Source organism: Anas acuta, chromosome 1 (genome assembly GCF_963932015.1).
Source record: "Anas acuta chromosome 1, bAnaAcu1.1, whole genome shotgun sequence".
NCBI classification, from domain to species: domain Eukaryota; kingdom Metazoa; phylum Chordata; class Aves; order Anseriformes; family Anatidae; genus Anas; species Anas acuta.
The window spans coordinates 136966382-136992398 of record NC_088979.1 but is presented as its reverse complement, the minus strand read 5'-3'; the positions used below and the strand labels follow the sequence as shown (position 1 = coordinate 136992398).

Genomic DNA, 26017 nt, shown 5'->3' with positions numbered 1-26017 from the left:
TTGATGTATCTTCTGGGGAGAAGGGGTTTTGCTTTCTCTTTTGCTCTCCTCCCCTCCAATTCTTTAATGTTGTATTCACTCTAGGAAAATGTCAGATGACATATGGATTTTTTTTTAAAAGTTAATTTTGACCAGTCATCAGTGCTTTGTATGAGATGGACAATGATGGCTTTGGCCAAATTATGAGCCCTTTTACTTGAAGCTCTGGTTCCACAGGTGCTCACCATCTGATATCAACAGAAAAGGAGAAACGTGTTATACTGATCAGTGGCCATTGATTCTTCCTCCTCTTGGGAAACTCAACTTTTCAGGAAACGCATGTACAGATGTTGCTCACGCTCACAAAATGGTTGTGGAATGCTGACAGGAAAGTCAGGTGCTGTTTTATGTTGATATTTCCTTACTGTTTAAACCTGTGAGCAGGTTTCTGTTGAGTTACTTGCACTTCTTGGCTCAGAAAGTCTGGATAGCAGTCCAGGTGCCACACAGATGGTGAGTTTGATTTTTAATACATGCTCTTAAAATCCTGATGGTACTATTAAAGTTATTGTTTGTCTTACCTCAAGAGGACAATAAATTCTTTTTCAGGACTAGGAAAAAACAAAACAAAAAAAATCGAAAAACAGTAAACTTGAAGTGTTGTATTATGTGAAGTGTAAGGCTGATTCTAGAGAGCAGTGTTCAAAAGTTTTTGTTGTTGTTGTTGTTTTGTTTGTTTGTTTTTTAAATCTTATTCCTGATGTGTACACTATTCAGGTCTTTTGCAGAGGCTTCGTTTTGTCTTCCATTACCTAATTTGCTGGGATGGCTTTAAGGCTGATAAGAATGCTAATGAAAAGTAAGTAGTTGAGATATCTTTCACATATGGGTGGATTTATCATTTGCTCTCTTTCTCAGATGGTGCCACCCTAGTCTCTTGGGGAACATCTACCTATTCTGGGCAGTCTGAAAATGTGAATTTTCTCCTCTGTGATCAGAAACGTTTCAATGCATATTTCTGTAGCTTGGGAATACAACCAGGTTTGAAACAATCTTTGGGTGATATTGATTGAATAGTGGTCAGGATAGCTTTCTTTTATTTGAACTTGACTCTAGTTGGTAAGTGGTCTTTACGTTTGACTGCCAGATTACTTCCCTCTCCCCCTTCCCCCCCCAATCATGTTTATGCCATCTGAGAATATGATGTTTCTAGGCCTTTTTGCTTGAGATTATGTCTTTAATTATATTTGGAAGCAGATAGTTGGTTATTGGCTGGATTATTAAGTCTTTCATTTTGCTAACTCTGAAATTTTCAGAGATTGTCAGTCTTGTTCTGAGAGCTCCTATGTAATTTCACAATTGACTATGCTTCTGCATACTAGTTTAGGACAGAAGTGCTAAAGCTGGAATTTCTTTGATTTAAGGGAACCTATGAGCATCTGTGAACATTGGAAAATTTCTTCTGATCTCACGTTTGTTTGTTTTACTTAAGATATTGTCAGCAATATTTATGGGGTGTTTATTAGTTGCTATGGGTTTAAGGGCATGTCAAATATGCCCAGAGCACAGGATAAATGTGTATTTGTCATCACTTGAACCTGAAGAACAGGTATGATAATGGTGCATGAAAGTGCACGAATTAAATTATGCTTTAAAATGCTTCTTGGATCACAGCTTCAAAACTGGAACTGTGCTTAACACTCAGCTATGCAGACATTTCTTCATTATTATGGAGCATAGTCAATATAACCATCAGAAAGTGTACATATAGGTATCTGTGAGTCCAGCAGTACAGGATGCAGCATCCCATGAATTATTATTGCTTTTCAAAGAACAAAACTTGTCACTTTTGACAGACAGTCTTCGCTTTAGAAAACTCAGAGTTTAGAAACTTTAGAAACTTTACACTTTAGAAAACAGAGTGGAACAGTATCTTTGAAGTGCACAGCTCCAGCTAGTGTTTTTTTTGTTTGTTTTTTTGCTAATTCAAAATATAATTCTAAATGATGCCATAATTTCATTTTACATTATAGAGAAAAAATAATGGTAAAATGCTTTCACTGATAATTAAAATAAGCAAACAGATATGATCTGTGATGGAAAGCCCAGAACTTCTGAGTTGAGAATTGTCAGACTTAAAGCTTTCTGTTGGCTTCCACCTAGGAAAGGGGATGGTAAAGAGACCTAAATGTAACTCTTACCCCCAGCCTTTGTTTATGACTGCATCTAGCTCTGACTTGCACAGAACCATAAATATAAAGCCCATTAAATAAGAAGACCTGCAACTGGATCCATGAAATCAGTTGCATGCAAAAAGTCAATGATGCTTAACTGTCAATTTTGATCATGGGATGGAGACCAATATTTTTATTTAAGTATTATATAAGTGCACTTTCAGAAACCTCCCTGTCTGAATTTTGGGACTGAGTAGGGTCCTATTTTAATTTTCAGATGGAGTGGAATTATTTCAGGAGGACCTCTATTCTGGTTTTTGATTTAGCTCAAGAGGCTGCAGACTCAAGCCAATGGCATTTCTCTGTATGTCTGTAAAAGAGTGACTTCCAAACATCACATCTGATTGCTAGCAAAACTTTAGGGAAAGTTTCAAGCTTTGATAACCAGGACCTTGATGATTTCACAGAAAAGTGCTAAGAGAAAACGAGAGACGCATGGAGCTTCTGTTCTCTCTCAAGTACAGCTGTAGTTTTAGTCTCATTAAATCAAAGATCTGGTTAATGACCCCACTATAACAAAAATGCTGACTGCTTCTGGTAGTAGTTTAAAGTGTTGTTATTCCAATTAACTGCCTCCTGGGAAAGTATAGGTGGTAGGAGATGGAGGTGAAAATGGGAGATGCCAGGAAGTGTGGAATGGTAGTTTGGGTAGAGTTAGAATATCCTTCCCAGTAAAGAGAGAGAAAACAGTTCAAATGCCAGCAGGGAATGAAAGAGTGAATATGATTGCGCAGAGCCAAGGTAAGAGAGGAGTGCTATAGGACAAAAATGGGTAGCACAAAAGACAGTTTCTCTGGCCCTTGTGGACCAGAGAAATGTAGAGGTTCAGCTTTCAGGAAGGAAGAAATATGGGGGGAGGTTCATGTAAGGAGGCTGTAAGGTGCAGAGCATGTTGGTGGTCTGAAATGTGGGGAGTTTCTATAAGGCGCACTTGAAGAATGCTGCGCAGGTGATGAGGAGGAGCTATGCTGCCCTGGGGGGTCTCGTTGCTGAAATTAGACAGTGCAAGGGAATGGGGAGAAATTCTGCATCTTTGCTGGGGCAGCAGAAGAGACAGCAATGTGGAAGGCAGAGAATCTTTGGGAGGGAAGAAGGAGGCTTTGTAACAAATCTAATTTGGACTGATGGGAAGCTGTGGAGGAGAGACTTGGGAGGAAAGCAAGAAACCTCTATGGTATGTTGCAAGCTCAGCTTACAGAAGCTACAGAGTGTATGACCCCCTCGTTAACTTCATTTCACAATGTTCCCTGCATGCTTTGTGTAGCTTCCAAGTAACACATGACATCAGCAATCTTAATAAAAACCACCTGCTTGGTACTTTTTATGTTCAACTCTGTAAACTTTCCTAGTCCAAAATATCCAGTGCTATCGGTAACAGGAGTATAATTAGTTTTCTCTAAATTTGCTGAACTTTGTTAAATGGGTTCTTTCCTTAAGGAGAGAAATGTGAATTTATGCACTTTAGCTCCACGTATTTGAAAATTATCTTTTGGCTGTACAGACTTTTACACTGATAAATACACCTAGTCTACTTCTACCAGGTTCATGACCTGTGTTTCAAGGATGAATGAATGGCCCCTGTGCACCAGGGAAGTGTAGGGTGTAAATGGCCATTGATCTAATGGGAAGAATGTTCAATACACCCCAGAAGATCTCTTTAAACTTCAGGTGGCCTGGAGTCCTTCAAATCATACAAGAAACGATGTTTATACATCCTTCAGCACAAGGAAGAAGCTGCTGTGAGCCAGAGGTAATTAATATCAGCAGTTAAAGCAACTGCTTCAATAAAATAAGTTCAAGAAAAAATTGCTTAGCTCTCCGCTGTTGTGTTCCAAGACAACCAAGGTTGTAATGTTCCTGTCTGTTAAATATTAGCTTAGTATCCCTCAATACATAACGCAGTATAAAACGCAGCATAAGAAGGATCACTCTCCCTCCCCCCCCACCCCCCCGCACCCCCTGCCCACCCCGGTTTATGTTGATAAGCTTCTTTTTTTGTTTGCTTCTTTGTTTTTTGTTTTTAGATTTTGACCAAAGTTTGCAAAGTTCTCAGGAGAAAACAGATGTGCCCTTCTGCAGGGGCCTGTGTGTTTTTGAGGAGTCTGAGTTTTCATTATAGAGCCACAGCCAGAAGTCAGAGCTCCTTCCTGTGGCTCCCTTCCTTTCCAGTTTTATCTTTTACTAGAAACTAAAGAGAGCTCTCCTCAAGGTAGATTCACTGTTTTAAGTGAATGGAGCCATTGATCAGAGCCTTCTGAACAACTTTTTGCCTTACCACAAAAGATTCATGCGTAAGTCTGGTTACTGAAAACTTGTTTTAGGACAGGGAAGAAGTTAACGACCCTGAGATTTTACTGTTTAAATCAGCAGAACATCTTTGGGGTCTAGCTAGGACAAATGGAAGGCCATAGGGCAATACTAGTTGTGTTGCTTATTTTCCAGAGTGCATTTTTCTGAACTTGGAAGAAAAAGATTTGCCTGAAGGGACACACAGCTATGGGGACACATTAACAACTTTTTAACATGGAAGTTCTGTTTCTTACAAGACAGAAATAAAGCAAGTGGCTTTCTGTAGAGATTGGTGGTGAGAAGAAGGCTTGAGGCTGACCTCAGTGCACTTTCCAGCAGGGCCTGCAGCACGGCAGAGAAGCCTTGAAATCTGCTGCCAGAGCTCGAGGCCTCAACTAGCACAGCCATCATGCTATCTTGTGCCTAGTGAAGGCCAAGGACCTGTCATACTGCCGTTGCAGTCATTGTAGGAGCTAAGCTTAACATGTCGGGCTCAGTCTGGAAGTTAAAAGTGGATGAGATGCTGTTGCTTCAGTCTCCCTTGAATTACGTGCAGTGTGGAAACAGAAAAAATGTCCTTGAGTGAGGATTTCTGGTTCAAGTCTTTTGGAAAGAAATGGAGTAAACTGATTTTCATTTGCACTTAGTTTGTAATCAATGCTGCCTGCCTTTGCTTCCATCATTCAATCTCCAGTGTCTTTCAGGTTCTGTTGAGGACAGACCATGAGGGCATTATGACATCTAGTACAAAGCAACAAAATTATTATAGATGAACATGTACATATATAAATGCCACAGACTTTATAATCTATTTTTTCACTTCCCCCACCCCTTCTTTTTTTTTTTCACATTGACATGTGGGTAGCAGTAGTGTAGAACAGAGATGTATATTTTTGTCTGTTCAGGACATGAGAAAGGGCACAGAGCTTTCTGTTTCAGCAGCTGTTCTCAGAAGCCAGCATGCTAACTGTATTTATTTATTAGTGGGTTGTTTGGGATAGGATTTTTTTATTTTTTTATTTTTTCCCAGAGTAACTTGTTGCAGTTCTGCTGTAATCAGTGGACATGCTTTCACTTTCTTACACCAACAAAGCAATTGGCCCAAGATAATTTCTTGGATTATTCTCCTTTGACCTTCAAATTCCCCAGATTAAGTGGTTTATTTGTTTGTTTGTTTGTTTGTTTTCCTCTTCCATTATCATCTAGCTCTGAATGCATTCTCTTGGTAGGTGGAATAGCGGAAGTATACATCCCATGTTTTCTGAGAACATGGAACATAACCTTCAGAAATGAATTTGTTGCTCCTCTAATCCAGAAGCTGTTGAAATAATTACATCTGGGTGAAAAATGAAAATATGTTACAGTAAAAGAAAAAATGCAGATTCTTTTCACAGCAATCACAGTTTCTAATGCTTCTGTAATTTTCACTTACATGTATGTGAATTTATTAGTAATCTAATGAAATGTATAAATTTGCCTGTCTGATCTCCTAGGCAGAAGCTATCTGAAAGTTTCCTAAATTGTTCAAATACTCAGATTTAACCTTTTTTTTTTTTTTTTTTTTTGTGATGCATATATATATAATGAATTTGTGTATCTTCACTTCTCTAATTTCCAGTAGTTCATCCACTTGAAAATAGCATCTTTCTCTGCAAAGGTTTACTCACAGCAAGAGCAGCTGCGTCTCTTCTGAACAGCAGAAGAAATGTTACTTACCCCTGTGTTAAGAAAGCTCAAGTTGAAGCCTGACTCTCCTTCTCCCTTCCTGTTCAAATAGTGACTTCTTGATGTTTTTTTTTCTTTCCTGTTTACAAGTCATTCTGGTGCACCCTTATTTTCCAAATTCCTGTATTATTATCAGGAGTAATGGGTCCTCCTAAAAAAAAAGGGGGGGAAGGAAGGGAAGGAAGAAGGGAGGGAGGGGGAGTGTGAAACCTTGGCCCTCTTCTTTCCAGTTGGTCAGGCCTTAAGACAAAACAAATGTCATGTATATTGCAACAAATTTTGAAAGCTAGCAGCAGTGAAAAAATGTGATCGGAAGCTGTGCAGAAATACACAGGTGGAAATGACAACTTGAGGGCTGATAAAGTGTTTTCTAACTCTTCTGGTGCTTTCTTTGTTTGTGGCATCTACTAGCACAGGGTGGAGAAAGAGCAGGGGTCACTATACGCACCTCACAGCAGTTGTGGCTGTGCTGTTACCAGACCTCTCTTGTTCTCTGCTTTTAGGACTCCAGAGATAAGGTGGGGAAGAAAAGCATTAACTAGTGTACGAGTATATACTATATGCCACTATATACCCACCTGTAAAATGGATACTTAAATGTGCCAACTTTCAGGAGTGGTATAGTAGCTCCTAAAATTGCACATGAATCTCATAGTTATGACATGTGTCCTGGGATCAAGTCTGCCAGAACAAGAGATCTTCTACTTGCTGTGTGATTTCAGCAAATAGTTATTTATGCTTTGCTTCCCCTTCATAACAGGTTTGTTGCATAAAAACTTTAATAAAAAAAAGTCACAAATCCACATAAACATGCCCAAGACAATAGACTCTGTAAACACGTTTGTGACCTTATTAAGATGAAGTTTTTGGAATGAGAAGAGGAAAAGTCTGTGATTTAATGAATACAGTTACAGTAATAACAAAGGAAAACAGAAAAAAAATATCATCAGCATAATTATTTTGGAAGTCTCACTTCTGTGTCTTTATGACACCCTTTATCTCAAGATAGAATACATGGTTCAGCATAACTCAAATCCAGAAGTGTCATGATGCTGGAAAAAAATTGTATGCAATTAAAAGGAATAAAACTGCACACAATGAATTTTGCAATCCAGAATTGTTATAAAATGGATGTCAATAAAAGCACTTCTGAGTACTGTCAAAATGTCTCTTCCTAAAAGGATCACAGGTCTGATGATTATTTGTTCAATTTATTTTCCATCAGTGTAGAAAGATGGGAAAAAAAAAAAAAAAGTATATAATATTCTGTGTTTTTTAGTAATTTAGGGTTGGTCTTTTCACTAATTAACACTACAAGCAACTTCATACTACTTGTGATGAAGGTAGCATATGTAAAAAAAAATGAAAGAGAAGGAGTTTGAGGCAGCAGTGTTTGTTTAAATTAATAAACCTGCTGTTTTTTCAACCCAGTTCCCTCTTCTTCCCTCTTTTCTCCCCAGAGCAAAATTCATGCTTCCTGACTGCCTGTGGGAAAGGGGTAGATGATGTAATTCTAGTGGCCAGATGGTCAGTTCACAAAATCCACTTTCTCAGTCTTAGTATCAGAAAAGAAGCTCAGTCCTGAGCAGCCTCAGGGCTGTCCCTCTGACCAGTGAGGATGGATGCACGCTGCTAGAGGCTTTTTAAGAAGCTGACCTGAAACTTCACAGACAGCACTTGTTTTATAGAGAGCTGTTAATCTGACAGCTCTAGTGAAGTGGTGGCTTCTCCACTGTTCCTGATATACCAGCGTAAGGGATCTGAATAACCCAAATGGTGTGTCCAGCTGATGCAGGGCCATACTCAGCATTGTGATACCACCTCATAATGTACATACATTCCTGCCATCCCTACACTGAATGTTAAATGGAACTTTTTTGGGGGCTGTTCCAGAGATCTAGATTCTGGTGTACACAGGTTTTGTTTTGCCCTAGCTCTTATTAGCCCCTATAAATCTTTTGTGTACATAGAGCAAGAAACAAAATTAAATGCAACAAAAATGAAATGGAAGATAATGAAATTTCTTTTAATTGAATCAGAGACACTGGTGGAAAAGTAAGGGAAGTAGATGCAAATCACTGTGATGCAGTGGGAAGACGTTCTTACTATTCTAGTCCATGTCATTCTAGCTTGTTTTGCTTAGATACTGAATTATGCCTTCAGCTTTGTGTAATTCAGCTCTGTTTCACTGACATCAACTTTGTGCTGTTGCTGTTATTTTGCAGAGGCACAAAGTTTGGCTCATTCTATTTTCCCAGCCCTGAATTTAGCAAAGGCTTTTCCTCTTTTAAAATTCACTAAAGTATGAAGATGATATGGAAAGAATGGCTTCTTCAAACCTTTTTTAGTCTATTGCCAAATTAAATATCTCTATAACGGGCTTTACAAGTTTTAATTATGATGTTTCTACAAAATCATTGAAATCATTGAAATAAAATACTATTTTTGTGCGTTTCCACACTTTTTGAAAAGGAAAGAGTGCCTCTTGTTCAACTGCAGAACTTAACATGTTTGTTCAAAATATTTATATCATAAGATTCCTTCAATCCAAATCCACATTTAATGAGTGTACAATATGTGTCTTCTAGTTTGTTTCTGCTGCTGGTAGTTTGTGACCGAACTAAAGATTCGCTTAAGTTGTGGATGAAATATAGCCCTGAAAGTATAGGTGACAAGGCAGTGCTAGATTTAATTCCCATTGCATGACTCACTTTATTTTCACATGTCTCTTTACACTTGATTGGATACACTGATATTTTAAATGCATTACAAATTTAATCAGAGGCACCAAATAGGTTACGCAATTTTTAAATTACATCCAGGAAAACATCTGGGACTATAGAGTGGGAATTATTCTTGCATAAAAAATAGTTTCTATACTTTACTAGATTAATTGAATAAACAAAGTAATATTGAAAGTCCTCAGAAGTTTATACAGAAGGTCAACTCATGACATTTCTCAGATAGCAAAACAATGCATTGATCTTGAATAGACTTGTATGTTTTAATAACTTCAGTGGATCGCTCCATTGGACTTTTTCCTCTGTAATTTGAGAGTGCTCAGATGAGATCAAGAGCGGACTCTCATCTGAAAAATCATCTGGTAACAGGTTTGGGGGCTAAAAATTCAGTCTTGAAAGTTTTATTTATGCAGGTAGGTCTATTACCCTTTAAGAACTATATCTTAGAAAGTATCAGTCTCTTGAAGTGAAGTTGTTAATACAGTTATTGCTTTACCAAGATATAATACCCTGAAGGTATCTGACGCAGTGTTGTTTTGCTTCCTATATAGTATATTTTCTGCCTCTGGTTTACAAAATGTACTTTTTTCTTGAAACCAAGCTCCAAGACGTTACTTATTGTTTCTCCAGATTCTTTCCATATGGAAAGCATGCTAGAATATGATAAAGGTACAGAAGTCAGGAGGATTAGTCCAATATTCTTTTGAGGTGACTAGCTAATTTCAGATAGCTCAGAAATGGCCTTCTCCACAGTTCATTCTATATCATGGTTACTTTTTATTTTTTATTTCTTTTTTCAATTTAAGATTTAGACTTAAAGTAGAGACTGAAGATCTTAAAATCAATCATCAGCATAATAAATATACATAATTTTCTTTCTTACTGTGCTTGGGATCTGCACAGTTACATTTATGTGTAACCAATACAATTAGAACAAAATCTGTAAATAGAAAATCTCATATTTGACCTTGCTTATGAAACAGACTATCACACTAAGAGAGTTACAGTACACTTCCATTTCTTAACAACTTCCTTAGCTCTATCAAAACCAAAATCCAAGCATACCTTATTTGTCAATACATCTAATTAGGACAGTTTGAAACTTGCTGTAAAGGCTCTTTCTGGATTTATGTATTTATTTATTTATTTATCATGGTTCTGGAAATAATTTACACTGTCTCAGCTTTGGTGTCTACGAAGTGTAAATAGGGGAATAAATAATAAGTACTCAGCTGAAATAAATAACTAGTAAGAGAAGGTTTGTTGTCACATAGGTCATTGTGGCAACCTGTGTCCTGGGCAGTTTCAATGAAAGCCTGCACTGATACTTATGATGGAGTACTCCAGCAATACCCAGATGCAGTAAATAGAAATGTTAAGCTATTAAGCTGAGACGTGAAATGATTGCTACTCATGAGCTGGTAACACAGAGCTACTGTTTACCTGTTCTTTCATTATTAGGATCAGGTTAATGGATGGTGAAAAGATTCAGGATTTTGGTAAAAGGAAGGCTGTTTCTACAGAATTAACAGGCAAACAGTGAAGTACTCTTCCATAATGTGGAAGAGTAATAATATGGATGTGGTTTAGTGGAGGACTGGTTAGTATTAGGTCAGAGGTCAGACCAGGTGATCTTGGAGGTCTCTTCCAACCTAGATGATTCTGTGATAAAATCCTACTGAAATCAGGAGATTAGCAGAACTGAAAACAGTTATGAAACCCAAGATGCAGAAACATTTTAACTTACAGGACAGTTAGTTTGTAAATTCATATTGGTCTTTATGTTCTTCCATGTTTCAAGGCATTCTCTGAGAAACCTCACTTTAGCCTAAGCTGGAAGATATATTTTGAAACAGGTTGGTCCTTCATTTAATATGATACAGAGATACTCAAACCTCTTGCATTCAGGTCTGATTGAATATAAGGTATAATTTTAAAAGTTATTATTTCAGCCCACCTTGTTTAGTACTGAAGAACAAACTAAGAAAAAGTCAATTTTCCATCAGGTGTGAAGCATTCGGGATTTTTTTTATTTTTAATTTTTTTTTTTTTTAGCTCAAACATGAATGAAAGACTTCCCTGAGTATTTCCATGCCCAAAAAGTGGAAAGTATTTGAAAACCAGAGATTTGAAAAACTTGTTTGTAAGTTTCTTCTCCTGCTGTTTTGGTTAAGAAAAAATGTTGAAAACTACATTCTTCATATATAAGGCTGGAAGGTAATGAGCCTGAATGAATAAATTGAACAGATGTGATACTTTCTATTATGCAGATAGAATAAATAACTATGTTTTATGCAAGTATTATCAAATTACTAACTACACAATGCCAAAATAGTCTTGCAGGAGCAGGCAGACTCTCAGCACCCATAGTAAGCTCAGCAGCTGTAAACCTGACTCTATGGATATGTGCTGATTTCATGCTGAACAGTTTGAGCTCTGTGTCTTTGGATTATGAAGAATAACACAGTTTGCTCTTTTGGATCTTCAGATATTTATTTAGTTTAATTTAGTCTCCAATAACCTGCTTGAGATGATGTAATGTAAAAAAGCTGTTGTTGTTTTCACTGTAAGAAGAAAGTGAGTATAATCAGATATATTTGTTTCAGTTTGTGCTTAATTTTCTGTTTTACAGAGGATTTTTTGGTGGTGGAAGTTTGCTTTTAAAACAGGAGAAGTCAGAAACGATCCCCATGTCTAGTTTAGAGAGAGATGAGCAATGACAAATAGATTCAATGAAGTCTGCTTAAGGACCTGGTTAAAATTCTGGCTTTCTCTAACAGTAGGGAATGTGTTCTGTTATTTGCTTTCTTGGATTAGATCTAACAAATCCGTCAAAGTAAAAATACAAGTTATTTCCTTCTTGTATTTGTAATAGAGGCTGTTCTAAACCTCGTAATGAATTTGTGCCTCAAAAAACTTTCTTGCTAGAATTGCAGTGTTTAAGGTGATAGGAGTAGCCTAAAGTCTTGTCTGCTTCTGGAAACATAAGTATATATATTTTTTTTATTTTATTATTATTATTATCTTTAAGTTTGGGTGTGACAGACCTAGGCTACAGGGAAAATTCCCTCTTTGTTAATTATGTTCTGTCTTTCCAATTGTCTGCCGTTAGACACAGTCATTTCCTTTTCTTCCAGCCCAATTTCTTGCTCTAACTTTTGTGTGAAATGTTAAACAGATGTTTTTTTTTTAAGCTCCAGAAGTAGATATATTCACAACACAGGTAAAGTAATTCCTGTGAACACTCTGTACTCTAGATATTATTATATTTTTTTTATTTTGTTTTACACAGTAAACTTTAAAGTATTCCTTAGGCATTTGTCACAGAATTCAACGTTCTTCTGGAGAAGGTGTAAACGTCCTTCAGTCCATTGGGTCTTTCACATCTGAAAAACTACCTTCAAAAGAGTTGGAAAGACTCATTAAAAAATTACTTTGACAATTTTTGTTAAGAAAGATACAGAAGTTAAGAACGTTATTTTTATACACTGAAATGTTACTGAAATGGGAGGAGCTGACTGTGGACCTTGTTAAAAGTATCAATGTAAAATCAGGCATTTCAGAGTGAACTATAATAGATGTAAGTAGATTGTATACAACTGGGAGTATGCATTCTCTGCAAGTCTGCACTTGTTATTATGGCATGACCTAGCTTTGACTCTGCATTGTCAATTAAAAGAAGAGCTAAGTCAAGTGGAAGAGGCTATATCTGTGCATGTAGAAATTTTCCATTCTTTCACTGTAGATTTCAAAATACTAACGATCACTGAGGATTCAAAAATAACAACACTATATGAAGCCTGCAAAATGAAGCATCTGCAAATAAATTCCCTGCCTCTACACTCCCATCTACACAGTTTTAATTCACCTTCTTTGCCGTATATGAGACCTTTTTAAACTGTGATCCTATAGTATTTTTCTGACAGGATCCCTCCTCCATTTTGTATATAAAATAGATGCTGCTCATCTAGTAATCCTGTATTAACTTCATTGTTTGTCCTCTTGTTCACCATTAAAGTCCTGTCTGAGGAGAGAATTTATTTCTACTCTTAGTTTTTGCTAGTGACCGTTATTGAGTGTCTGAGCAATGCATAGGCTTTCTTTTATAATCACCCTGAACTTGTGATGTTAGAGGTTGATATCATTAGCTTTTTATACACAGGAAAATGAAACCCATACAGAATTAAGTTGAAACTACATACTGATTTTTGATACCTAATATGAGAAGCCTAATCTTTTTTCCTCCCATTCATAGCTCTCCAGTATGAGTTACAGCTAGGATTTCTGCAGAATCATAAGTTTGACATCTGTAAAAAACAAAGCACAATACTAAAGACTACTACTAAAATTATATATTCTTAATGATTACTCAGCCTTTGACAGAGGCAGGCTTAAATCAAGTTTTCTGGTCAGCTTTCACCTGCCACAAGATTTTTCCTTTTCTTTTTGTAGAACTCTTTATTTTGATAACAGACCCAGTCAAGAAACAATGTTCCAAATATATGAATATTTTCTTGAGCTCCAGGAAAGTTTTCTTTCAAATCTAAGCTGATACATCTTCCCTCCATCTTTCCCCCTAGCTCCCAACAACTGCTTTTTTTACCCAAACAAAAGTAATTTCAGCAATATTTCATTTCAGCAAGCAGAGACTGTTTCCACAGCACAAACAGTTCAGTGTTTCAGAAGCAACTTCTGTTTCTTCCCTGGCTCCCCATCTGACAGGCCAAAGCAAAACGGAGGGATTATTGGAACACCAGAAATTCTTTCTTCTTAGTGGTCTACTCAATCTCATGGAAAAAAAATTTTCCCCAGCCAACCCCACTGTCTTTTCTCTCCTTTTGTCCTAGCAGTATGTCCTTCTCCAATCCTTTCTTTTTCTGCCCCAAAATCTCTTGTCAGTGTTGAATTCAGAGATTGCTTGCAGGGTTGGAATGTGGGGGAATAAAGAACGCAGAGGACATCTAGATCCCCATCCTCCAGCAGGTAGAAACTTTGGCCATATGCTCTGTACTCATATCTCTGGGTCAGTTTACACTGCAAAATTGAAGAAAATTCTGCTAAGTGTATGCAAGCTATTTTTTTAAATGTTTGTGACATGTTTCAGTTGGACTTTGGTTCATGGATATGAAATGTCTTCTAACGTAAGACCACCACCTTCCAAAAGTTTACAAGTTCAGTGTTTCAAAATTTGATTCATGCTTCACAGCATCAAAATGACCTGAGAAACTAGTACCTGAATCCTTTTGAATCCTTTAACCTGGGGGTGGTGGGCGAAGGGGGGGGGGTGGGGTGTGCAAATAACAGCAGATATTTAAATAACAGCAGATATTTTCCTGACTTTGTGTTTAGAAATGACTAAAATTTTGGTTGAAAATTTCCAAACAAATGCAGCCTGAGGCATACAGTCAACATGGGAACTTTAGTCTTGGTGGCTTCAGTTCATTGTAACTTTCCTGGATTTCAAACAAGATCATATAAATCGAAAGTATTATGCAATCTTAATAACAGAATTCATTACAAGTCTGTTCACAACAAACAGGGCAGCATCGCTGAAATTCCTAGTTATTCTCTGATTATTAAAAATGAGTTTCCTGTGACTTACTGATAGACTCCCACCATTTCATTTAAAAAAAAAAAAAAAAGTATGTTTTCTTCACTAACCTGATTTCCTGACATTGTCCCCAAACCACAGTAGATCATGCAAGAGAAAGTTTTAGTAGTTTTAGTTGTACTTGGTTTCTTCCTTCAACCCTACAAATGTCCCCTTTCAGAGATGTGATGGTCTCTGTAGATTTGACATTAGCAAAGATGAAGGTGTCAGAGACAGATTTTCACCCTAATAAGAAAATTTTGCTTTATTTTTATTAAAAAAAAAAAAAAAAAAAAAAAAAGTCTGGGAAAATGTCCCTAGTGACTGCTGTGAATAATTCAGTGATATAATCCGCAGATTTTATAATCTACAGGCATCAGTGTCTAGTGCTTCTTCCCTTCTCCATTCCTCCCCCCCCCCCAACACACACCCACACTAGGTCTAGATAGAATTCCCAAATAAAACAGCCATTGAGATTAGCCAAAACAGGCATTAAAAGCAAAGTGAAAAACTTGAAGTTATAACTGAGTTACAGGGTTACAGTGTATTTATCTTATTATTAGCATGTAGTTCAAAATGGTACTGATTTGATTTCATGCATATATAGTGTGTTACCCAATGATTATTCACTTATCACAGAATCACAGAATTGAAGGGGTTGGAAGGGATCTCAAAAAATCATCGGGTCTAACCCCTTGCCAAAGCAGGTTCCTTAGAGCAGGCTGCCCAGGTAGGCATCCAGACAGGCCTTAAATATCTCCAGAGAAGAAGACACCACAACCGCCCTGGGCAGCCTGTTCCAGTGCTCTGTCACCCTCACCATGAGGTTCATTCACGTGTTGGTGGGGAACTTCCTGTGCTCTATCTTGTGGCCATTGACCCTTGTCCTGTCCCTGAAAACCACTGAAAAGAGGTTGGCCAAATCCCTCTGTCTCCCACACCTCAGGTATTTATACACATTGAGGAGATCCCCTCTCAGTCTTCTTTTCTGCAGGCTGAACAGACCCAGGTCTCTCAGCCTTTTCTCACAGGGAAAATGCTTCAGGCCCATATCATCTTTGTGGCCCTCTGCTGGACTGTTTCCAGGAGCTCCCTGTCTTTTTTGTACCGGAGAGCCCAGAACTGGACACAGTACTCCAGGTGAGGCCTGACCAGGGCAGAATAGAGGGGAAAGATCACCTCCCTTGACCTGCTGACCACGTTCCTTTTAATGCATGCCAGGATCCCATTGGCCCTCTTGGCCACCAGGGCACTCTGTTGGCTTGTGGTCAACCTGTCGTCCACCAGGACCCCCAGGTCCTTCTCCTCAGAGCTCCTCTCCAGCATGTCATCCCCCAGCCTGTACTGATACATGTGGTTGTTCCTTCCCAGGTGCAGGACTCTACACTTGCTCTTGTTAAACCTCATTTGGTTTCTTCCTGCCCATCTCTCTAGCCTGTCCAGGTCTCGCTGAATGGCAGCACGTCCTTCTGGTGTGTCAGCCACTCCTCCCAACTTTGCGTCATTAACGTACTTGCTGGGGGCAGACACTATTCCCTCATCAAGGTCATCGATGAAGATGTTGAACAAGACCGGACCCAGCACTGACTCCTGGGGAACACTGCTAGTCACAGGACTCTAGCTGGATTCCGCTGAGCTCGGCCAGTCAGCCAGTTCTCAACCCACCTTACTGTCCACTCCTCTATCCCACACTTTCTCAGCTTTGCTAGCAGGATGTCATGGGAGACAGTATGAAAAGCCTTGCTGAAGTCAAGGTAGATGACATCCACTGCTCTCCCCTCATCTACCCAGCTGGTGATGCCATCATAGAAGGCAATGAGGTTGGTTGAGAAGGACTTCCCCTTGGTGAATCCATGCTGAATACTCCTCATAACATTCTTCTCTTCCAATTGCTTGGAGATGGCATCCAGAACAAGCTGTTCCAACACCTTTCTAGGGACAGACGTGAGACTGACTGGCCTGTAGTTTCCCGGATCCTCCTTTTTGCCCTTCTTGAAGACCAGAGTGACATTGGCTATCCTCCAGTCTTCAGGCATCTCTCCTGTTTTCCAGAACCTTTCAAAGATGATAGAGATCGGTTCAGCGATCACCTCTGCCAACTCCCTCAGCACATATGGATGCATCCCATTGGGACCCATGGATTTGTGTGTGTTGAGCCCACTCAGATGCTCCCGAACCACTCCCTTGTCAACCAGGGAGGAGATCTCTACTTCCCAGACTCTTCTGTTCCCTACAGGGTCAAGAAGTCCTGGGGGAGAGTCCCTGAAGCAAAGGCTTAAGCAAAGAAAGCATTCAGTATCTCCGCCTTCTCAGCATCTCCCATTACCAGGACATCCCCCTCGTTCAGCAAGGGACCCACAGTAACCCTAGTCTTCCTTTTACTGTTTACATACTTAAAGGAAAAAAAAAAAAATCAAAACAAAAAACCTTCTTATTATCTTTTATCTCTTCTGCAAGCAAAAGATATCTTGATATCAGCTTTGTATTTGTCCTACAGGTAACTGAAGGCATAGTTAACCTGGATTAAAACTGCAATAAAAGAAAGTTTTTTGGATTTTAACTAAGTAAATAGGTGGACTGAGGTTCAGATTCTCCTACAGGGTTCATTTTCTACTGTAAACTTAGTTTAAAATTCACATTTCACTGCTGTTTAAAACCGAGGTATCCAGCCTGAGTTAAGCATACACAGGACAGGTTTCCCTCCAGCAAAGACAGGTTATGAAGCATATCATATGACTGCAGTCTTGGAAAACTATTAATTTGGAGAGTCAGAAAAAGAAGTTGCCAAGATTCACAGTCTCCTCTGAAGCTATCAGAAAAATAAGGTCTCAGCCCTGAACACTGTAGGCTGTTGATTTGTCTCAGCTGCTGCATTTTGTTTTCTAACATTCCCACAGGCTATCACAGTATTTCTTTTTTCTTCCTCCTCTGTTTAGTTCAGATATTCTGGGACTTTCCTTGAACACACCTGCTGTAAGAAAAGCATTCGAGGCAAGTCTGTGAAATGTTGATGTAGTCATTTTTCAATTAATTATTTATGTTAACAGACGCTAAGCTTTCTAAATTCATTTCCAGGAACCTGTCCTATTTTCCCAGAGTGTCCAATTCAGTGAGCCATCTCTAAAAATCAAGAGACATGAACCAAGTTTCAGGCTCTGCCACTGCTCTGGTAAAAGACTTTGAGCCAGGCAACTTTTGTCTCAGTTCTCTCACTTGCAAATTGCAGATAATGCTATTTTTTTACCCAGCTGTGTTAAAGTACATGAAAGTCTAGATGCAAAATATAATATTCAAGACTAAACATCCCGTGCTGCGTAGTGAAGAATTACATCTTGCAAAGATTTATGGTTCTAAACAGTTCTGAAGTCTCTACAAGGTACTGTTTGGAGTACTGGAAATCTATTATTAATACTTACTTATTCTGGGCTTTTTTGATACAGGCCATATTTTGCTGTGAGTTTTGCTTATACCTCCCATGTGTTGGAATACAGTTGGGGCATGTCTGCTTTTCACAGTTATGTCCTGAAATCCATTGTTTATGAATCAAAAATTAAACAACAGCAACAAAAGGTACTGTCTCAAAAAAAAAAAAAAAAAGCACACTGATGGAATTCTCAACTGATATGGAATAACATTTTGTAAAATCAATTCCTTCTAGGTGATGACAGATTTCAGAGATTAAAAGTAAATACAAATTGTATAATTCCACTTCAAATTTTGCAATTCTTCCCATAGTAATAGACAGATTCTTTTCTTTTTTTCATTTAAGCTCCTTGGCCTAATTCTGAGTTGTGCTGAACACCCACTGCATCCGAGGATTGCAAAAGTGGTACATGCTCATTAACTCTGAGCTCAGCATCTTGAGCATAAAGCTTTGTTATGTAGCCAGGGATTAATTATAAATTATGATAAGTATGCTGGGTTGTTCTATGTGTTTTGTTCTATTTTAATTATGACTGATTGAATGATTTTTATGAGTGTTATTTAATGCAGACTTTTATTCTAAACAGTTGTACCACCAAACACTGTCTATGCAATAGGGCAGGATATCAATGACAACAGTTTATTCTATTCCTGGGTGTTTTCCGAATTGACACAAGTAGACACAGTCTAATGCATTAGGCCTGAATTGAGTCCTTTCTCATTTGTGGTTCTTTTGGGTAAATTCCTGTAGAACGGAAGAAATTATTTTAAGAGATTTCTTTACATCCCACCCTGCATGGAGGATCGTGAGAGATTAGCTGTAAATTACTGATAATATGAGATTTTATGGTAATGGGTAGCAAGTTATTGTCCTGCAAGATGGTTTGGTTTACCAAGAGTTAGTACTATTTATCATTCAGAGGCTTTACTTGATCCAATCTGTAACTGGGGCCTGACTTGCAAAGCTTTTAGTTCAAGAGTTGAATTTCACTGATGTGGAATCCAGGTACACTATATACTATTATGCAATTCCCTCCCCTTTTTGTTTAAACCTAGTCTGAGTTTGGGGCTTTTCAGAAGCAGATAAAATCAAGTATGTTCTGCATAGTTTTATTTGTCATAGCTCAGACAAATACTCTACATATATTACTGTTGCTGAGCTACATTGCCATGGAAGCTTTAGAAACCATAAGATGAGTCAGTTGAATTCATCACAGTTTCCTTTTAGGTAAAAGTGATGTACATTCTAACAAAGACAGTAAACTCTTTGAAAGTAAAACATTTTCCAATTTGTATATCATTACTAATGCAAGTAAAATTATATCTGACAGTTAAGTTAAAATAATGGGAAATGAATTATGTGAGCGGAAATAACGCTATTATTCTATTATTAAAAAAAAAAAAAACAAAAAAAACACAACAACAACACAGTGTAGGAAAGGTATAGAAATTTGTACACTAAAGGGTCCAATGTTATTTAACTTGAGCTAAAAATCTGTTTTTTTTTTTTTTTTTTTTTTTATGGACTTTGCTATTTTTCACATAATTTAATTCAATTCTATGCAGAGAGCAGAAGGCAGGACTGCTGAGAATTCAAGTGAAGCCAGCCACAAACTGGAGCTGTTGAGAGACAGCAAAAAGTTTATGAAAATGATAATCTCAAGTGTCTTCTGCCATTTCAGGTTAATCAGATTGAACAGTCTGGTGCCCCTGAAATTGAACTATAAACCAGGTCATATCTCAGATCTCTGTCCTTTTCTATCTTGTAGTTTCATGGAAGTCTGTAACCAACAAACAAACCTACAGTTCACCTTGTAACTTTTAACAGATATGCCTGTGGTCCTTTTCTGTTAACAGAGATATTGGCATTGCAGCAGGGCTCTGTTCCTCTGTTGGTTTTGGGGAGCTCTTTGGAGGTGCTTTGGAAAATTGAGCTCAGTTGAAAGGCATGCTAAAGGTTATGAATTCTCACTCCTTCTCAAGATTGGCCAAATTCTTCTCCAGGGTGCAGAAAAATATCATTCCATGTAGCAAGAAGTAGTAGTACTTTGAATGCTAAGCATACCTTTATTCTTTTGTAGAATAAGTTTAGCGGAGCTGCAGCAAAAGCTCACTGATGGTACATGTTAAGGAGGGAGCCTCCCTCTAGCTGAGTCTGTGGGAGCTGCACTAGCCTCCTGTCTGCTGGAGACAACTATTTGGACATCTAACATGCTATTAAAATGCTCATGAGCACATTTTATAAGTTTTAGAGCTTTTTAAGTGTTATAACAACTTGACACAGTATGAATGAACATAGTTGTAATGGTAGCTGGTGTTGAGCTCATTCAGCTGGACTAGTACAATCCACAGCTCTCATTGTTCTCAGCTTTGGAAATTCAGAACATCCATTAAGTGCCAAAAACCTAAGGATATTTAACGTTGATACTTAGTTGGACTGGTGGATGCGCTGTGGTAGCTGTGTGTTGCTTCTGTGCATCTGGACTTGTGCACGTCAGTTCACTGGATTCACAGTATGGCACTGTGATGCTGCAAACTTGGCTGCTGCATCAGCACATTGTTGCATGGGTGGAGAGGCTTCAGCTCTCTCATTGTAGTGCTTATATGGGATTGATTGCTGTTGATGATGAGTTACATGAAAGGAGCAGTGCAGATTCAGAGTCTCTACTGCATCTGTCTTACAGTGATCTAGACCAAAATATTCAATAGCATGTGGCAGCCACCAATCATCCTGTGTTTTGTCAGCATGCATATTTGCAAAATTAGAGGAAGACTTCCTGCTGTGGACTAATACATTGAAACAATGGTCACTACTGAACTTTCACTGAATATTAATTTCTGCTGTGACTTTGTAAACACACTTAACAAAAGGTGCCCATGCTACCTTGAGCTATTGATTGTAATGTAGATCTGCTGCTGCTTAGCTTTGTCAGCTCTTCCTATAAAAAATGTCTGATATGCATTTCAGTGTCATGATGTGAATTGCGCTTTTTCTGAAGGCAGGTGCTTTCATTTGACTTTCAGGATAAAGCCTGCTGGCGGTAACTCTTAGCACTTTACAATCAAATGTGCTTTTTCTTGTTTGAACTATTCTACAATGTTGATTAGATTAAAGGTCAAATTTAGCAGTCTCTTCCCATAAACTGGGGTAAGCCCTTCTGATATGAACAAGATTGGATTTAACTAGTGGAAGAATTGGATCCTATAATCTTGCTCAAGAGAGAAGTCAAAAGGTTGAAGTCCACTTAAGGTTCATGTTATCGTCAGAAACGCAAATAAAGGAGGTAGGAGTCACGAGGCTGAATGATGAATGACAGGACAGCATCCTGGCTACTCCCAAGTGATGGTATGTGGAAATCCTAGAGGGTACTTTCAGGCACCAAATCTAGGGTATCATAAATTAGTTAGCTCACCAAACCAGTGTGTTAAACAAGCAGCTCTCCACAGTGTGGGGGATCAGAGCATTATGAAGTCTTATCAAGATACTTCTTGAGCACCAGACTGGAGAGGGCAAATAAGACATCATGTATTTGTACCCTTTTCCCATGCAGTGGTTCCATTGACTGCAATCCCAAAATGCATGATTTACATTTAAGCATCATCGAGCATTACATGTCATTGTTCCACTATTTTATGTTGAAGAGTATTAAAACTACAATATTGTAGGTTCAATTAATAAATGAAACTTCATCTTCATCATGTGTTAGTAGTAGGCATCACATATTTCCTTATTATTTGTCTTCTTAGGGAACCCGTGACAGTGAAATCAGTAGATTTACATTTTATTAAGCTTGCAGAGATATTTGGAAAATCCTTTTAAATGACAGGATGCTTCAGTTACAGTCATGGCTTGAGGAACAGTGAAATAACCTTTGAAATCTGGTTCACTTGGACAGCTTGTAATGACAGACTTTTTGTCAGTTAGCATTATATATCTGATAAGATTCTGACTTGAAATCTATGAAAAACTGAAATGAGCTGGTGTTCCTATTGATCATTGCGTACATGGTCGATACAAACTACCAAATTAATGGATTGCAAAATAATATGCTCTTGACAGTAGTACTCCAAACTCACTATAACTTGATCATTATAGGAAAGCACAGAGCTGTGCAATAGAATTAATACTGTTAACACTCAGCTCCTAGGAAAGGGTTATGAAATCCAAAGAAATATTTAAAGTGTTTTTTTGTTTGTTTGTTTGTTTTGTTTTTTTAAGGAGTGTTGAAATTCTCATTCCTGTGCCTTTCTATTTGTGCACTTTCACCTCTGTGGGAGTAGCAGCTAAGGAAGTGCAGCTGAAGCCCAAAGGATTAATGAAAGGGAGGGAGAGGCAATTCCGTTTTCTCTTTGAGTGTGTTGGTGTCTTTCCTCAAAACATGTGATGAATGTGAAAGCTATAAAGACTAAGTGAGAAGCTAAGAAGCTGGGACTTGAGAGGAAGAGCTACTTCCCAAAAGGACAGTAAAAGCAGGAATGCAGTGTCAGTGAAGCTGCTGCAAGCAAATAATAGAATAGAAGTGAATTACTTTTTTTTTTTTTTTTTTTTTTGTGAAGATACAAAATAAAAGCAGGGCACCATTGGTAAAAGCAGGACAGTAGACTTAAAATTGGAAAAAGAAAAGAAATAAAAGCAAGCCAGGGGTTACATCCTGTCCATAAATTTCATATGTTCTTTCAGCCATTTTGAAGTGATTTTTGCTCCAGTAAAACAATAGTCCAAAGGACTGAAGACTTTTCCATATTAGTGGAAACTTCACTGAAGTTAAAAGAAATTCAGTATGAAATTCTTACTTAATGACTCATCATATTTGGTCATTTCATTAGCTCTCAAAATGAGGGAAAATCTGAGAGTCTGCTTGTTGTCATCTTTTTAGTCTCCTAAAACGAGTAGAGATTTTTATTTTTTTTACTTATCTAGTTCTACAAAAGATAGTGGCCATATCATGCTTCAATGTGCAACTTGAAACTCTGATTTATACACTCAGTTCTGAGTGAAAGGCACTGGCAGTACTGCTATTCCTTTAGTTCCTGGTCTCTCGCTGCTTTCCTACTGGCTGCTAAAAATTGAGATGGGCTGAAGAACTTGGTTTGCAGTGACTGTCCAGATAGCTGAAGAGACCACAATGGCAAAAAAAAAAAGAGTGTCAGACCCAGCCAGGCCTGGGACCTGCAGCAATGATGCTCCCTCAGCAGGGTCCAGACTAATTAATGTCCAAAGGTGAAATTTGTGGGAGGGATATCTTTTAAATTTTTGTTTATTTGTTTGTTGCACCTAAAACAATGAGGACATAAAAAAAAAAAAAAAAAAAAAAAAAAGATCAAGCACAGAAGTGCATGAAAACCAAGTTAGGTTTCCCTTAATTCCCAACTCTTTTCAGCCACAGTTGCAGTGATCCTTGCATAGTAATGTTAACTGGTTTCCCCGTGCCTGCAGGCATGTTACCTCTGCAATTTACTCTTTAAGAATGAAAGTTTGAGTTGACTTTGCTGAGAGATGGACTCCCAGTTCCAGGAAGAAGTCTTGGTGTTCTCTCAGCCCAAAGGTTAAGGCTCTAATCCATCCCCTGGAGCTAAAACAAAACAATGATAAATTTTCCCACTACTTACAGAACATAATTGTTGTCAGAATATTTTGAAATGAATAAAGGTTACAGTTAAAATTTCCATTCACTTCTCTTCCCTATTGGCATGGTTGCTGCCATTGTTCTGATTTTGTCAGTACAAAATTATTCTGTAAAAACATCTTACATCAGGACACTAAACGATTACTGCTATTCAGAGCTTGGGGAAACACCATCCTCCTCCTCCCTAGCATGGTGATAGTAGTCACTGCATCTGGACTTATTTCCAGTCTTTAAGTTCCATTCAGAGTAGTTAAAAGTGCCCTATCTACCCACAAAGGGTGAAGAATGCATGAATATGTATACTCATAAAAGTTTCTCATGGGTTCCCTTTGTCTGTTACTTTGAGTGAAAACTGAATTTATAAGGTCAATTTAAAGAAATTATAGAAGAAATTACTTAGATGGTGTCTAAACATCGTTCCAAGTGTCTCTGGATTACTGTTTCATGTAAGAACTTTTCTTTTTTTTTTTCCTCTATTCAGATTTTCCTGTCTTTTGTATCATGGTGCTAAGGATACTGATTAAGTCATTAAACTTCTGGGCCCGGGGAGGAAGTGAACTCTACTGTGAAGATGCAGAGGAATATCAGAGTTCCTGCATTCTCAAGCATAGACCAGGTCAGTACGAGGATAGTAGCAGTAGATGGTAGTATAGCAAGTAGCCTAATTAGCAGATCTACAGTCTCCAGATTCCAGGGCTTTGTGTACCAAAATCAGTTTGGCAAAAAGTTTTCTTGTAAGCCAAAACTTTTGCTACACTTCTTTCATGCACCCATTCTTGCCTTTATGTGGATTTATTGATTTGTAATGATTGAGTTTAATTTTAAACAGAGAAAGGAAGAACAAAGATTTAGAAAATGGGATGGTTTGCATTCTTCAGGACTGAGAAAGCACTCTCAGAACATAATTTCTCTTTGATTTTGGTGAGCAGTTTTGCTGGCTGTAGAACTGACTCAGCCTTGGAACTTTGTTTAAAATTGCCTTTTAGGAATATTTCAACTTTTTGTTTTGTTTTGTTTTTATTTTCCAAAGAGGTGTTTTAAATACTGTGTGGTTTAGACAGAATAATGGAAAATTTGAGTATCTGTCAGTGTGCAAAGGATATGTGTAGCTGTCTTGGTCCAAGAGTATAAACTGCCAATTTAAAACAGTACAGATAACATGATATCTTTTACTGAACAAAGAATAATTCATCTGATCTTTAATAATACATCCAGAAGAGGAATTTATGGGTCTTGAAGCTTAAATGCTCTAAAGTATTCCCATTCCAATAAAAAGTATCACATCTACCTTGTCTACTTAAACACATGTTCAAAATGATGGATTGGTGGCTATTTTGGGTGCATTTTTACTGTGGTGTTATCTTAAGTCTCATTCAACTTACGCAACTGTTTGCAAAGTTATAAACGTGCAGCCTTTATATGCCAAAATGAATCACAATCCCTCTTCTCTCTTTGCTCTAGTCACACTTTCAAAAGAAATGTAATTTAGACAGAGTGTTGCATGAATGTATTCTTGGTTTATTTTTATTATATTTTATTTTTGTTAGCTATAGTACTTTTGTCAGCTAAAATACTTTCAAGAAATGAACACAGATTTTGATGAATTTCATGGGGGGAGGGGGGGAACAGGTGAAAAGTAGATACAGGCCTCTATAAAGCAACTGTCATTGAAAGTGTGATATCTGTGGAGATATACCAAGGTCATTTTTGTGTAGAGGAAAGACTGTGTTAACAATCACTAAAATTATCAATCATAATGTGATTGATAGCATTTGCAGGTTCCAATGCTTTAATTGCAGTCTTTTTATTGTTTGTATTGCCAGTTAGCTGGATCTGTAGAGATGTATAATAATAAATCTGGCCCACAGAGCTTACTGTGATTGCACGTAACCTACAAGCCCGTTCCACCTTGAGTAGAAGCTCAAGGCATGAGGAAATAAAAGGAGCAGAAATAAAACAGAAATAACTATTGTAGAAAGTTAGTACCTTGGTTTGTACCTTGATGCTTTTACATGTCAGTATTTCCAGGGACTGGGTCTTCAAAGGCAGTTAGATGCTTAAATGCAGTAACAGATTACAGTTACCAATTATCTGGTCTTTCATCCTCGAATAGCCTCACTGAAGTAAAAGGATAATATTGCCTTCTGAATAGAAATGGAATAAAAATAGGAGTTATCTCCCTAAGAAATTACATAAAATACTAAAATTCTCTCCCTGAGGACCTAGCTGACAAATGTGAGACATGCAGGTCAGTGCCTAGTGTTACCGTTTGGAGGAATAAAAAGTAAAATAGAAGATGTGTTCACCTTAGCTAACTTGGATTCATAGAGAGCTTGCACAAAGTATGCAAATTGGTCTCCATTACACTAACTGCATTGTCACAAGCAGAACTACTACTGCAATTTCTCT

General features: G+C 37.9%; 1 long non-coding RNA gene across 1 annotated transcript in view; it reads left to right on the top strand.

Moving 5' to 3' along the window:
- The window catches only part of LOC137843740 (uncharacterized), a 55685-nt gene continuing 29668 nt past the window's right edge, over positions 1 to 26017 (top strand). Inside the window, exons 1-3 of the long non-coding RNA XR_011089660.1 lie at positions 1 to 492; positions 757 to 838; positions 24090 to 24224. This is a non-coding gene — a long non-coding RNA (uncharacterized lncRNA). The remainder of the gene's footprint in view (positions 493 to 756; positions 839 to 24089; positions 24225 to 26017) is intronic.